Source organism: Delphinus delphis, chromosome 13 (assembly GCF_949987515.2).
Source record: "Delphinus delphis chromosome 13, mDelDel1.2, whole genome shotgun sequence".
Classification (NCBI taxonomy): domain Eukaryota; kingdom Metazoa; phylum Chordata; class Mammalia; order Artiodactyla; family Delphinidae; genus Delphinus; species Delphinus delphis.
In genome coordinates this window covers 52,283,471-52,296,187 of record NC_082695.1, presented here as the reverse complement: position 1 = coordinate 52,296,187, position 12,717 = coordinate 52,283,471, and positions in this window count along the sequence as shown.

Here is a 12,717-nt window from a genome sequence, read left to right as displayed (position 1 = left end):
TACTAGCAGGAGATGGAGCCTATGAGTATGTTCTGAAACTTGTGTGAGTTCTTATTGCCTCTGACCTTAAGAGAGCCTTTGTCTCAAACTAAACCTACACACATGATCCAGAATTCAGGGTGAGGTGGGGCAGCTGCAGGCCCAGCATTTATGTCACAGCAACAAGGTTAGTCAGCAGAAAGTAACAACATGTATGACATACTAAATGATTGCTGCTTCTTTGGCCCAACAAATCTCTCACAAGAATCTCTTTTGTAACCTCCCTAATGAAAGTATGCAGGAAATGGGCTCAGCTTAGCTAAATGGACACATTATAAATCCACCACTGCCTATAATCATGTATTCCTTTTCACATGAATCAGACAAAAAGGGCAACATGGTGCAAAGCAGATCCATCTTTTCTAAGGAAGATACCATCATTGTGTGATGTAATGTTTGCCTCTTTTACCTTCTTGAGAGGCTACATCTTGCACTTTGGGCTGAACCTGGTGATTTAGACTACATGGTGGCAACCAATTTTCCACTCCCCATCTAAGATGGTGTATGCTGATATTGCCAGCAAAGGTCTATGAGGAAGTGAATACAGAGTTCTGGAGTTCTGGACCTGCAGAGCACAGTGAAAGAGCAGCATCACAGTTGTATTTGCACCAGGAATAATGTTTCTGCTATAAGAGTCCCTTCAACCAGGAAAAAAGCAAGAGATAGAGGTAGAGATATAGACATAGACATAGAGATAGACATAGAGATGATAGAGATAGAGATAGAGATGGGGGAGAGAGGAAGAAGAAAGAAGAAAGGAAGAAGAGAAGAAGAAGAAGAAGAAGAAGAAGAAGAAGAAGAAGAAGAAGAAGAAGAAGAAGAAGAAGAAGAAGAAGAGAAGAAGAAGAAGGAGAAGGAGAAGGAGAAGGAGAAGGAGAAGGAGAAGGAGAAGGAGAAGGAGAAGGAGAAGGAGAAGGAGAAGAAGAAGAAGAAGAAGAAGAAGGAGAAGGAGAAGAAGAAGAAGAAGAGAAGAAAAGAAAGGAAAGGAGAAGGAGAATAAGAAGGAGAAAAAGAAGAAGAAGAAGAAAGGAAAGGAGAAGAAGAAGGGGAAGAAGGAGAAGAAGGAGGAAAAGGAGCAGGAGGAGGAGAAAAGAAAGAGGAAGAGAAGGAGGAAGAAGGAGAAAAAGGAGAAAAGTGTAGAGGGAGGGAGGAAAGAAAGGAAGAATGAGAGAATGAGAGGAGAAGGAAAGAAGGAAGGAAGGAAATGAGGCAGAGAAAGAAAAAGCAAACAAGAAAACAGCTTATATGTGATTCTGGCCAGGCATCTTCCCAAGCAGGAACAGCATCTTGGGATGGATTACTATAGCAGGAGATTGTTTTTTAATTTACTTGCCCTCACCAAAGAATCTCTCCAGACTGAAGAATTTGAAAATATGATGTACAGTGGGGTAGTCTTCATCAGCAACAATATCAATCAACTGTATGAGAAGCCAACCGTGAAACTTGAATTGGATGGCTTAGACACCCTGTGAAAAGAACAATAAGGGATTGAAAATTAGACTATCTAGCATCTGGAGTCCTATAGGATTGGGCTCACAAGGTAAAGAGAGTTGGTTCTCTCCTAGCAATGCCACTACACCTCTCTTTGACTTTGAGGAAATCTCTGTCCTGCTCTGGGCCTTGGGCTCCATAGATAAAAATATTGTCCCTCCTTGTTCCCACCCAGTGACACCATCAGAGACTGGAGGGAATGAGAATGGCTCAGGTCAGGTCAGTGGGAGGAAAATTCAGGAGCTCTTGAGGGTAGCCCTGTGCTGCCAGTATTTGTGCTCAGAATGATGGCCCCAAGTTGTCCAGAGAAGAGTAAGGTGTTCTCTCCATCCTCTCTTTACTGAAGACAAAAATAATTAGAACAAAATACTAACTATAATGAAAATATCCTACAAAAATTCTTTTGTTGTTGTTGTTAAGTTTAGAACAAAATCAGTTTGGGTCTTTAAAAGCAGACAGAGTATAGTTCTGGAAGATTTAGTTGTGCAGAATCCCTCAGCTCTCAGGATTCCTAAATGTAGAGGCACTACAATGAATAAATGAGAACAATCTTTTCTTGTCATCACTTCTAGATGACTCACCGCTATTATTTTAAATAACAATTGCAGTCTTATACATGGAGGCAGTTGATGTCTTAGGGGCTGTGACAAGCCACCTAATGTCAGAGCTGGAAGAGACCCTAGGCTCTTACTTTTTCCAGATGAAGTGCTGAGGCCACAGTGTTGAGGCTGCTTGCCCAAGACCCTCTCGGTAGATCTGTGGCCTCCTGAACCAGGGCCAGTGCCTGGAAGCCAGGCCAGTGTTCCTGCTGGTAGCCTGGACCCAGTTGCTGGTTCACCTCAGCACTTCCCATAACTCCAGACAGTCTTGTTACTTTTGATGAACTCAACCTTTCCAATGTGATGTCTGCCTGTTTCCCATCTCAGGGAGTATTGGCAAGAAGACACAGCATCCGGGGGAAACAGGCTCCACCTCGGGAGAATGCTGAAGCAGTGGTCTTATCAATACATGCTCTGAGCCTGAAAAAGGAGATGGGGGTCCTCTGCCTCCTAAAGACTTGGGGGCTTCTGCTTTACCACTACTACTTTTGTCACATCACAAAATTAGGGTCTTTTTCTACCTCCAAAGATTGGGCTATTGAAAGTGCCCTCTGATGACTTTCAGCAAAGTTTGTGCTATTCATTGTAGGTCCTTCAGGCTTCTTGGTCTAAGGAGGAGAAAATGCTGGAAAGAAACCAACACTGGGGATGATTTAAAAAAAAGATGGTGTCTTCATTCATTTCTCCCTCCATCCTTTCTTTCCATTTCTTCCCCTGTGCATCTGTGTGTGTTTCTACAGAACATTAAGACCTGAAACAGACCCACCCCAGGAAATGCTCATAGACTCAGATCCATAAAGCAGAGAAAAATAAATGCATGATCTTAACAAGGTGGAAGCCTAAACGAGTAGTCCAGGTAATGTGTGGCAGAGGACAAGAAGAATCAGTATGTACGAGAATACTGGGAGGTGGCACTTGAGCTGAAATGTTGAGCAGGGGACAAAAGGAGAGAGAAGCAGCAGGATGGTATGATATGATGTCTGAGCAGCGATTCTAGAAAAGGCTCATGGAGAGGACCAGGTCACCTAATCTGCATTGTAACTCTGAGGAGTGGATTACTGCCTCAATCCCCATTCTGCGGATAATAGAGCTGAGCTTCCTGCCCTCAGAAATCTGCCCAAGGTCACACAATGCATACAGAGCTTCCAGAGCAGGTACAAACTCAGGCAGTGTGACCCTGACTCTTAACCACCCCTCTGCACAGAGTCCAGGCTGAGATCCTGGGTAAGGGGTAGAATGGAGCAAGGCTCAGGAGGGCAGGGACACAGCAGCCAGGGTCGTCTCCAGGACCCTGGAGGAAGCCCAGCCTTCTCTGCATCGGCTGGTTTGCCCAAGTCTGATCCACCCCCCTCTGTTTATGACTTAGTCCCATCCAGCTGTCAGCATCAGAGAGCAGATGCTCATTTAATCCTTGGGATTAGCTCCAGATTGTGGAGAATAATCAGCAGTCGGTAAAGGCGCATGCACACTCCTGCATAACCAGTTTCCTAAATGTAACACTTACACCCAGTTCTATCCCCAGATTTTGCTCTGTAATATATAAAAGAAGCAGAAAGCTGAGACAAGCCTGACAGAAGTTCTAGCCATCATAGCTGGCAAAGGAGATAGTGTCTTGTTATTTGGAAAGTGTTTTGAAATCCATAAATGAATGACTGAGTATGTATGTCTGCGTGTGTTCAAGAGAGAGGCAAAGAGAGAAAGAGACAGAGATGGAAGAGGGGAAGGAGAGATCATTCTAAACTTAATGCAATTTACTTAAGGTATAATAACTCAAATTTGATGCATGAAATATACATATCCATATACTTACTCATAATATCGTCAAGTGGGGAAAGACATACCTAGTCTTCTAATGAACAGTTGAGAGAATGAGCTAGAGACTATTAGATGCCGGGTGTCCCGAACAAGCTGTGTGGCCCAGGGCAAAGGATCCGTAGCCTGTTCCTTATCTCAAAGATGGGTGGAGTGGTGCCTGCCCTTCCTGTCTCTTAGGCTCACCGGGAAGGAATCCATGTGCAAGTACCTAAGAAAGTTGAAAATGCCGAATACATGAAAGTGATAATTATTAGTAATCATCATCATCATCATAATTTAATACTGAGGATGACAGGCATGGGTGGGGGAGAAGCAGACTCCATTATAATTATCTGGAAGACTCAGCCAAAAACATATTTAAGCCAGATTTCCCACTTACCACTTTTCCTACTCTGTACTTTCTGTTCTCAATCCCAGAGATTCATTAGGGAGCATGGCTGATTTGTTACTGTAAAATTATTGCTGGCATAAAAGACACAAACTTAAAAGGCCCTTTCCCCCTATATTTGGTGAACTACCTGTAGTCTGAGAAAGCTTGCATTGATGCGAAAAATCAAATTTACCTTATTCTTCATGGAACACGGATGCCTTGCTGAGTATGGGGCTGGATTCAATCTCAGCCCTCACTCAGCATTCATTCCCATTTGGTGAGCTCTTGGTGACCACCCACCCTTCTCCGTGAAGCATCCTCGGTCTGGAGATTTACCTGTGCTAATCAAATGTAGAAGCACTAAAATCAAGCAAGTTTACCTTTAAGGTACCTTTAGGGCTGCCCACCCACCCTGGTTAAAGTACAATACCCAGCAAACTTTTATTCCTTCTAGGAATTTGTTTTGACCCCCCTTTTCCACCTGCCCACTTGTACAGAATTCTTTCTTCTTCTCCCACCCTCTTCACCCTGGGAAGCACATCTCTCAGTCCCTTTCTTACCTCCCTGCTCCACATTTTCTTCCTCTTCTTTTTCTAAAAGTTGGGATAGAAAATCTCAAATGAGGACTTAGGTTTTTCCCTTTTCCTGGTCTCCTTTCCTCCTGTCTTGGCTACGTCTTAAGACTTCTTTTCTCTGATAGTTTTGTATGTTTTCTGATGTTTTTAATCAATGTAATTGTAATTTAAAAAATAAAGTTAGAATTCTGTACATCATTCGGCTTCCTTCCTCCCTTTCTCTTTTCCTCGCTACGTTACTTCACCTGCTCAGTGATATTGGGCGCTCCAGGGGAAAAGAAGGAAGTAGGGGGCAAAATCCTTGTGTTTCTAGACCCTATGGTCCAGGAGAGGGAAGAAGGGATAAACTGTGACGGTGCTTACTCCTCAGTTCCTCCCTTTCTGCTGCCTCCTCTCACCCAGGCCTTGTGTGGGGGCAAGTCTTCTCCAAGACCACGTCTCGCCACATACTGTTAAAAGAGCAGCTGCCCTTGACTTGTGAGATTGTGTGTAACCTTTGATTTCTTCTACCTTACGTTCCTTTATTTTCCAAGTGTTCTACATGAAAACTGTGTTGTTTAAAAAAATACAATAAAGTATACATTTTTTAACTTCCCTTGACAAATATCTCCCATATTTACTGTCATTTCTCTTCCCTTCATAGCTAAACTCAATTTGAAAAGACAGTTGTCTCTTCCCTCACACTATGTTAATTCCTTTTCAAGTAATGTTTTCACATCTGTAAAACCCTCTTTGACCATTATTTAATGTCTTTTACTATAATTTATAGATAGACCAATATTAATATTTATGGGACTAATTTCCTTTGTGTTCTCTTGTGTTGTCTTTATCCATCCTTTTATGTCTAACTTTTCTTCCTTCGCCATCTTGTTTAGGTGACTCTATTAGATTTATCATTAACCCAACATGAAAGCCATTAATTTAAACATTAGATATGAAAGCATTTATAATTATTGGAGTAACATGTATCTTGCTCTACTCATATACTCTTACTGCAGTTTCTCTTGTTTTCTCATTCTTGATGCTGCCTTGGTTTTCTGTCTTTGACTCTGAAGATACAAATTATCTGCTTATATATCCTATGACAATTTGTAATTAAAAATTGTGGAGTTTAGTTCTAATAGTTTGCCAAATATACATTTGCATTTCTAATTATGAAAGTTGAGATCAAATCAATACACTTTAAGCTTATTTCCACCATTTCCACATCATCTTCCTTTTTTTTTTTTTTCAAGAATTACATCCTGGCTTTTGCAACTTGAGTCTTTGTGCATTTTTACTTCTAGTGTTTTCTGATTTCAGTTACCCCTGCCCTGAGGTGCAGATGCCAGGGTCTTTTGTGACACTTACAGGATGTGTGTACTAATATCAGAACAAGCAGCAAACTGGAAACATTTGTGTTTAAGTAGGGAAAACACAAGGCATTTTGAAGGTGCAGGGATGAGAGGGAGGGGAGAAATAGCTTCTGCCCATGATCTGACCCCAGAGAAGGTCCTGGTCACCTGGCTGAGGGAAGAGGCAGAGGTGGCTGCGGCATCTCAGGAAGAGCCTGGGAATGTCTGCATCGAGCTTAGCTGCTTTGGGATCTGTGTGACCCAGAATTGGGGGGAGAACATCCTTCCCCTGAGTAGGACCTGTTTCAGTCTGTCTCTCCAAATCCTGAAGCACAGGAACACCCAGACACTGCCCCCTGAAGCTAGCGTTCCCACAATGGGTGGGGCAGTGGGTCTGGACACATCAAAGGACATCGGAGCAGGACAGGCCAAGGAGGCAGGAGCCACTTGGTGCCACTGAGGTGAGAGACAGTTCTGCCAGCCCAGGAATCACTCCCTGGGGATTCTCAGAGATAACCAGTGACATTTACAGGGATGTCTGAGGTTCTATTGTATGCACAGGAGGGGCTATTGGGTCAGTAAGTTTTGGACTGCACATTTCATGATTTAATCAATGGGCTGGATGTCTTAGAGGCTATTCATATTTTTCATGTTTAAAATATTTTTCTAGCTGTGCTGCTTCTTTAGGTATTCAAGGCACTGTCCTTTATCTAAGTACAGGCTTTAAATATACACAAACACACACATACACACATCCTTAGCAGGCTGAGTGTAGAGTCTTCTGCCCCGAGGCTTCAGTGATTTAATCATGTCAACAACCTCCTCTACACACACACACACACACACATACACTCATAAGCACACACTCATATCCAAGAATGGCTCCCATAGCCTATATTATGCTCTACACACTCTGGCCTCTTCCTTCCCTCAGACTTCTAGTCACCTGTTTTCTGGCTTCCTGAGTATGCTGTGGTCAGTGTTCCTGTGGCCTCACTCAGGACACTGTTCCCAGTTAGAATGGCTTCTCCACACTTGCGTAGTGACCCTTGTGGCCACTTCCTCTCAGAAACCTGTCTGGTTATCCTCCAGCCCCATTCCCACACTCTTTCTTTTTCCCTTTTTTTTTACATCTTTACTGGAGTATAATTTCTTTACAATGGTGTGTTAGTTTCTGCTTTATAACAAAGTGAATCAGTTATACATATACATATGTTCCCATATGCCTTCCCTCTTGCGTCTCCCTCCTTCCCACCCTCCCTATCCCACCCCTCTAGGTGGTCACAAAGCACTGAGCTGATCTCCCTGTGCTATGCAGCTGCTTCCCACTAGCTATCTATTTTACGTTTGGTAGTGTATATATGTCCATGCCACTCTCTCACTTTGTCACAGCTTACCCTTCCCCTCCCCATATCCTCAAGTCCATTCTCTAGTAGGTCTGTGTCTTTATTCCTGTCTTACCCCTAGGTTTTTCATGACTTTTTTTTCTTAAATTCCATATATATGTGTTAGCATACAGTATTTTTCTTTCCTTTTCTTTCTTACTTCACTCTGTATGACAGACTCTAGGTCCATCCACCTCATGACAAATAGCTCAACTTTGTTTCTTTTTATGGCTGAGTAATATTCCATTGTATATATGTGTCATATCTCCTTTATCCATTCATCCGATGATGGACACTTAGGTTGTTTCCATCTCCTGGTTATTGTAAATAGAGCTGAAATGAATATTTTGGTACATAACTGTTTTTGAATTATGGTTTTCTCAGGGTATATGCCCCGTAGTGGGATTGCTGGGTCATATGGTAGTTCTATTTGTAGTTTTTTAAGGAACATCCATACTGTTTTCCATAGTTGGTGTACCAATTCACATTCCCACCAGCCGTGCAAGAGTGTTCCCTTTTCTCCACACCCTCTCCAGCATTTATTGTTTCTAGATTTTTTGATGATGGCCATTCTGACTGGTGTGAGATGATATCTCATTGTAGTTTTGATTTGCATTTCTCTAATGATAAATGATGTTGAGCATTCTTTCATGTGTATGTTGGCAGTCTGTATATTTTCTTTGGAGAAATGTCTATTTAGGTCTTCTGCCCATTTTTGGATTGGGTTGTTTGTTTTTTTGTTATTGAGCTGCATGAGCTGCTTGTAAATTTTGGAGATTAATCCTTTGTCAGTTGCTTCATTTGCAAATATTTTCTCCCATTCTGAGAGTTGTCTTTTGGTCTTGTTTATGGTTTCCTTTGTTGTGCAAAAGCTTTGAAGTTTCATTAGGTCCCCACACTCTTTCTAAACAGACCTTGATCACACTGTCACAGCTAATATTTCTTATGGTTTTAGTTTACATCTTTGTTTTCTGTTGGATTATTAGTCCTTTGAGAACAGAAGAAGAAGAAGTTAGTGTTATTTTTGTTTACATCCCCAGAACCTAGGACAGGTTCTGCAACATAGAAGAGGTGGTTGATCCATGTTTATGGAATGAATGGAGCAATGAATGAATGAGACAGAGTGTGCAGAAGAAATGGGAGGCCCAGCGGAGGGGAGAGAATTTCAGTCTGTGGGAATTAGGATGCCACTGACATTGTCTGACAGAGCAAATCTTCTGAGCATTCTGAATAAAGCACCAACGAAGGGCGATCTATTGGGCCTTGTGTGCCCTTACCTCAAGTGAATTTGATGCATGGAAATGGCGCCCTGCAAAACAAGCATTTAGGTAACTTCCCTTCTCTGCATTATCCAGAGAAATTATGCCAGTTACAGGGTTAGAAACAAAGTGGAAATCATAGGCTTATGGACGATGGGGACCTTTTTCTGTTCTAATCATAGAGGTCATGATCTCAAGGGGTGTGCCTAACTGAATAGGAAATTCAAAATATGATACTAGAAACCAGAAATAAAAAAACAAAACCTTCCCAAAACCTTTTATTTCCACTACACTATTTTTTCCATAATTACCAAAAACCAGCTATTAGATTTTAAGGACAAAAATAACTCTAAAAACCCCAGATAGAAATGCCAAACTAGTCTTTTTCACACTGGAAGAATTTAGGGAAGATGATTCCTTCGGGCCTCAAGGGTCTGTAATTGTCAGCATCCCTCCAGCCCATGGAGCCATGCAGGTGGGGGGTCTCCTGTGATTATGTCTTGTCTTGGAGCCATATTCTGATGCCTCTGGGGTTGTCAGTTCTAGATAATGTTTGCCCAGGGAGAAAGGAGTGGACCGTTGAATTCAGGGGCCATCCAGGAAGGGAGAGAGTTTAGCATGGGGATGAGCATGGAGGAAAACTACATGGCTGATGTTATGTGGTGGCTGATATTATGAAGCCTGGGGATGTGAGGGTAGGACCAGACTCTAAAGATGGAGACTTAGAGAAGAAGTAGGGAAAGCACATTGCTTCTTTGGAGCCAGGTTGAGGTCATCAGCCTGGATCAGAGGGATTCTGATAGAGAGGCCTAACCAACTACGGTCTGTGGCCTGCACTATTACTGTCTCATTTAATATGTTGGCCATAAAGGAGCAAACAGAAGTGAGGAGACCTGGAAAGTGGAGGCTGGCAACCAAGTGCCCAGTTGAGCTGGAACCCTTCTCAGAACACCCAAATCCATTGGGCTGGATGAGGCTTGAACAGTGGCAATACTTAAACTTAAAACTTTTACACAGCAAAGGCAACCATAAACAGGACAAAAAGACTGCCCTCAGAATGGGAGAAAATATTTGCAAATGAAACAACAAATCATTAATCTCCAAAATATACAAATAGCTCATGGAGCTCAATATCATAAAAACAAACAATCCAGTTAAAAAATGGGTGGAAGACCTAAATAGACATTTCACCAAGGAAGACATACAGATGGCCAAGAGGCACATGAAAAGATGCTCAACATCACTAATTATTAGAGAAATGCAAATCAGAACTACAATGAGGTATCACCTCATGCTGGTCAGAATGGCCATTATCAAAAAATCTAGAAACAATAAATGCTGGAAAGCACTTGGTGTAAAGGGAACCCTCCTACACTGTTGCTGGGAATGTAAATTGATACAACCACTATGGAAAACAATAAGGAGGTTCCTTAAAAAACTAAAAATAGAACTACCATAAGATCCAGCAATTCCACTGCTAGGCATATACCCTGAGAAAACCATAATTCAAAAAGTGTCATGTACCACAATGTTCACTGCAGCACTATTTACAATAGCCAGGACATGGAACCAACCTAGATGTCCATCGACAGATGATTGGATAAAGAAGATGTGGCAAATATATACAATGGAATATTACTAAGCCATATAAAGAAACAAAATTGAGTTGTTTGTAGTGAGGTGCAAGGACCTAGAGTCTGTCATACAGAGTGAAGTAAGTCAGAAAGAGAAAAACAAATACAGTATGCTAACGCATATATATGGAATCTAAAAAAAAAAAAAAATGGTACTTATGAACCTAATTGCCAGGCAGGAATAAAGAGGTAGACATAAAAAATGGACTTGGGGAAATTGGGTGGGAGGGCAAAGCTGGGACGAAGTGAGAGTAGCATCAACATATATACACTACCAAATGTAATTGCTGGTGTCTTCCTTTGGAGTCTGGGGCTAGGGGTCTACTGCACCTTCCTCAGGCAGAATGCCCCTATCATGGCCTCTCCCTCCTGTGCTCCCCCTAACCACCTCCTTTGCAGGAGGCAATAGAAGGACAGCCAGGGCAGGAGTCCCAAGATCAGAGTGCCAGATCAAATCTTTTTTTTTAACTGAAGTGTAGTTGATTTACAACATTGTATTAGTTTCAGGTATACAGCAAAGTGATTCAGTTATATATATTCTTTTTCAGAATCTTTTCCCTTATAGATTATTACAAAATATTGAGTATAGGTCCCAGTACTAAATGATAGGTCCTGGTTGGTTATCTATTTTATATATAGTAGTGTGTAATTCCAAACTCCTAATTTATCCCCCCCTTTCCCCTTTGATAACCATAAGTTCTTTTCTATGTCTGTGGGTCTATTTCTGTTTTGTATGTAAGTTCATTTGTATCTTATTTTTAGATTCCACATATAAGTGGTATCATATGATATTTATCTTTCTCTATCTATCTTACTTCACTGAGTATGAAAATCTCTAGTTCCATCCATGTTGCTGCAAATGGCATTGCTTCATTTTTTTTTATGGTTAATATTCCATTGTATATATGTCTCACAACTTCTTTATCCTTTCCTTTCAGTCAGGTCCTGAGCTGTGAGTAGGCAGAGGGAAAGGAGGAAGAGAAACTTAGCGGAACTCCTAGGTCACTGCCAGGAGTAAGATGAGGGTAGGGAATGGGGGAGTAGAAATGAGGCCACCTGGTTGGACTTGAACTCTCACTAAAACAGAGTGGGTGTTACAAATGGATGTTGGCCACAGAAGACTCTCCCTCCACATATCCTCTTGCTCTGAAACAGCAGATCTCCCCCTTTCAAACATTATTAACAAGAATAAGTTTACCTTTTATTCATTCATTCATTTACATTATCACAAATTTACAGGGATGGATACTGGGGTTACAAAGACAAATAGAAGGGTATTGGGTGACCAAGAATGGTAATTCAGGTTGTTTGCAACCTACACAAACTTCCACATCAGGCCAGCAGGGAAACATCAGGCAGAAAGCCCTGATGTATGCTGTCAGGGATTTCCAAACAAAGAAGAGCAGGACTCTGCCTGAAGAGCTCAGGGAGGATCTCCAAAAGGAGAAGAAACTTGAAGTGGATCTTGAGGGATAAGTAGAAATCTTCCAGGTCATTAATGTGGAAACATAAAAATGCAAGGAGGCAGGAAAGAACCCTAAGTGATCTAGCAAAATGAAAAGTCTGATGAGGTTCCAACAGGTAATGGTGGGGATAGTGGTGGGGAATGTGAACCATAAGAAGATAAGTCACATCTCCATAAAGAGGAGAAAAGTGACATGGGAAGATAAGAAGCCACATCTCAATGTAAAGGAGAAGAGCCTATGGGAGGGGAAAATACAGCATGGAATTTTTCAATATTAAATTGATGTGAACAGATTAATCAATAAGCATCTACTGAGCATCCACTTTGTGCCAGATGCTGTACAGAATGTGAGGCTGTGGAGACAAATATGATTTTATCCTAGCTCATAAGGAACTCACTATCAAGTGAGAAAGATATGCAAAGGATCAGATATATCAGCATAATGTGATGCAAGAGCAAATTAACTGGGAAACTTCAGGAATTCTCACTCAATTGTATATATTTTTTCAATTCCTCTCTTAAAGAGAATCCCTCAAATTATGAGCCTCAGACTACAAAATCTAGATCCACCCCTCATGTGCTGAGTAATATGATAACAATATAATCATAAGGGGTGTGCACATAACCTTGATTTGGTTTGAGTCAGAGAAGCTGTTCCAACAAGTCAACACTTGGTTTAACTAAGCAATTCTCAGACTATTCATTAATAAAAAACCATCCTATTAGGAGTGAGGTGATATCTCATCGTGAT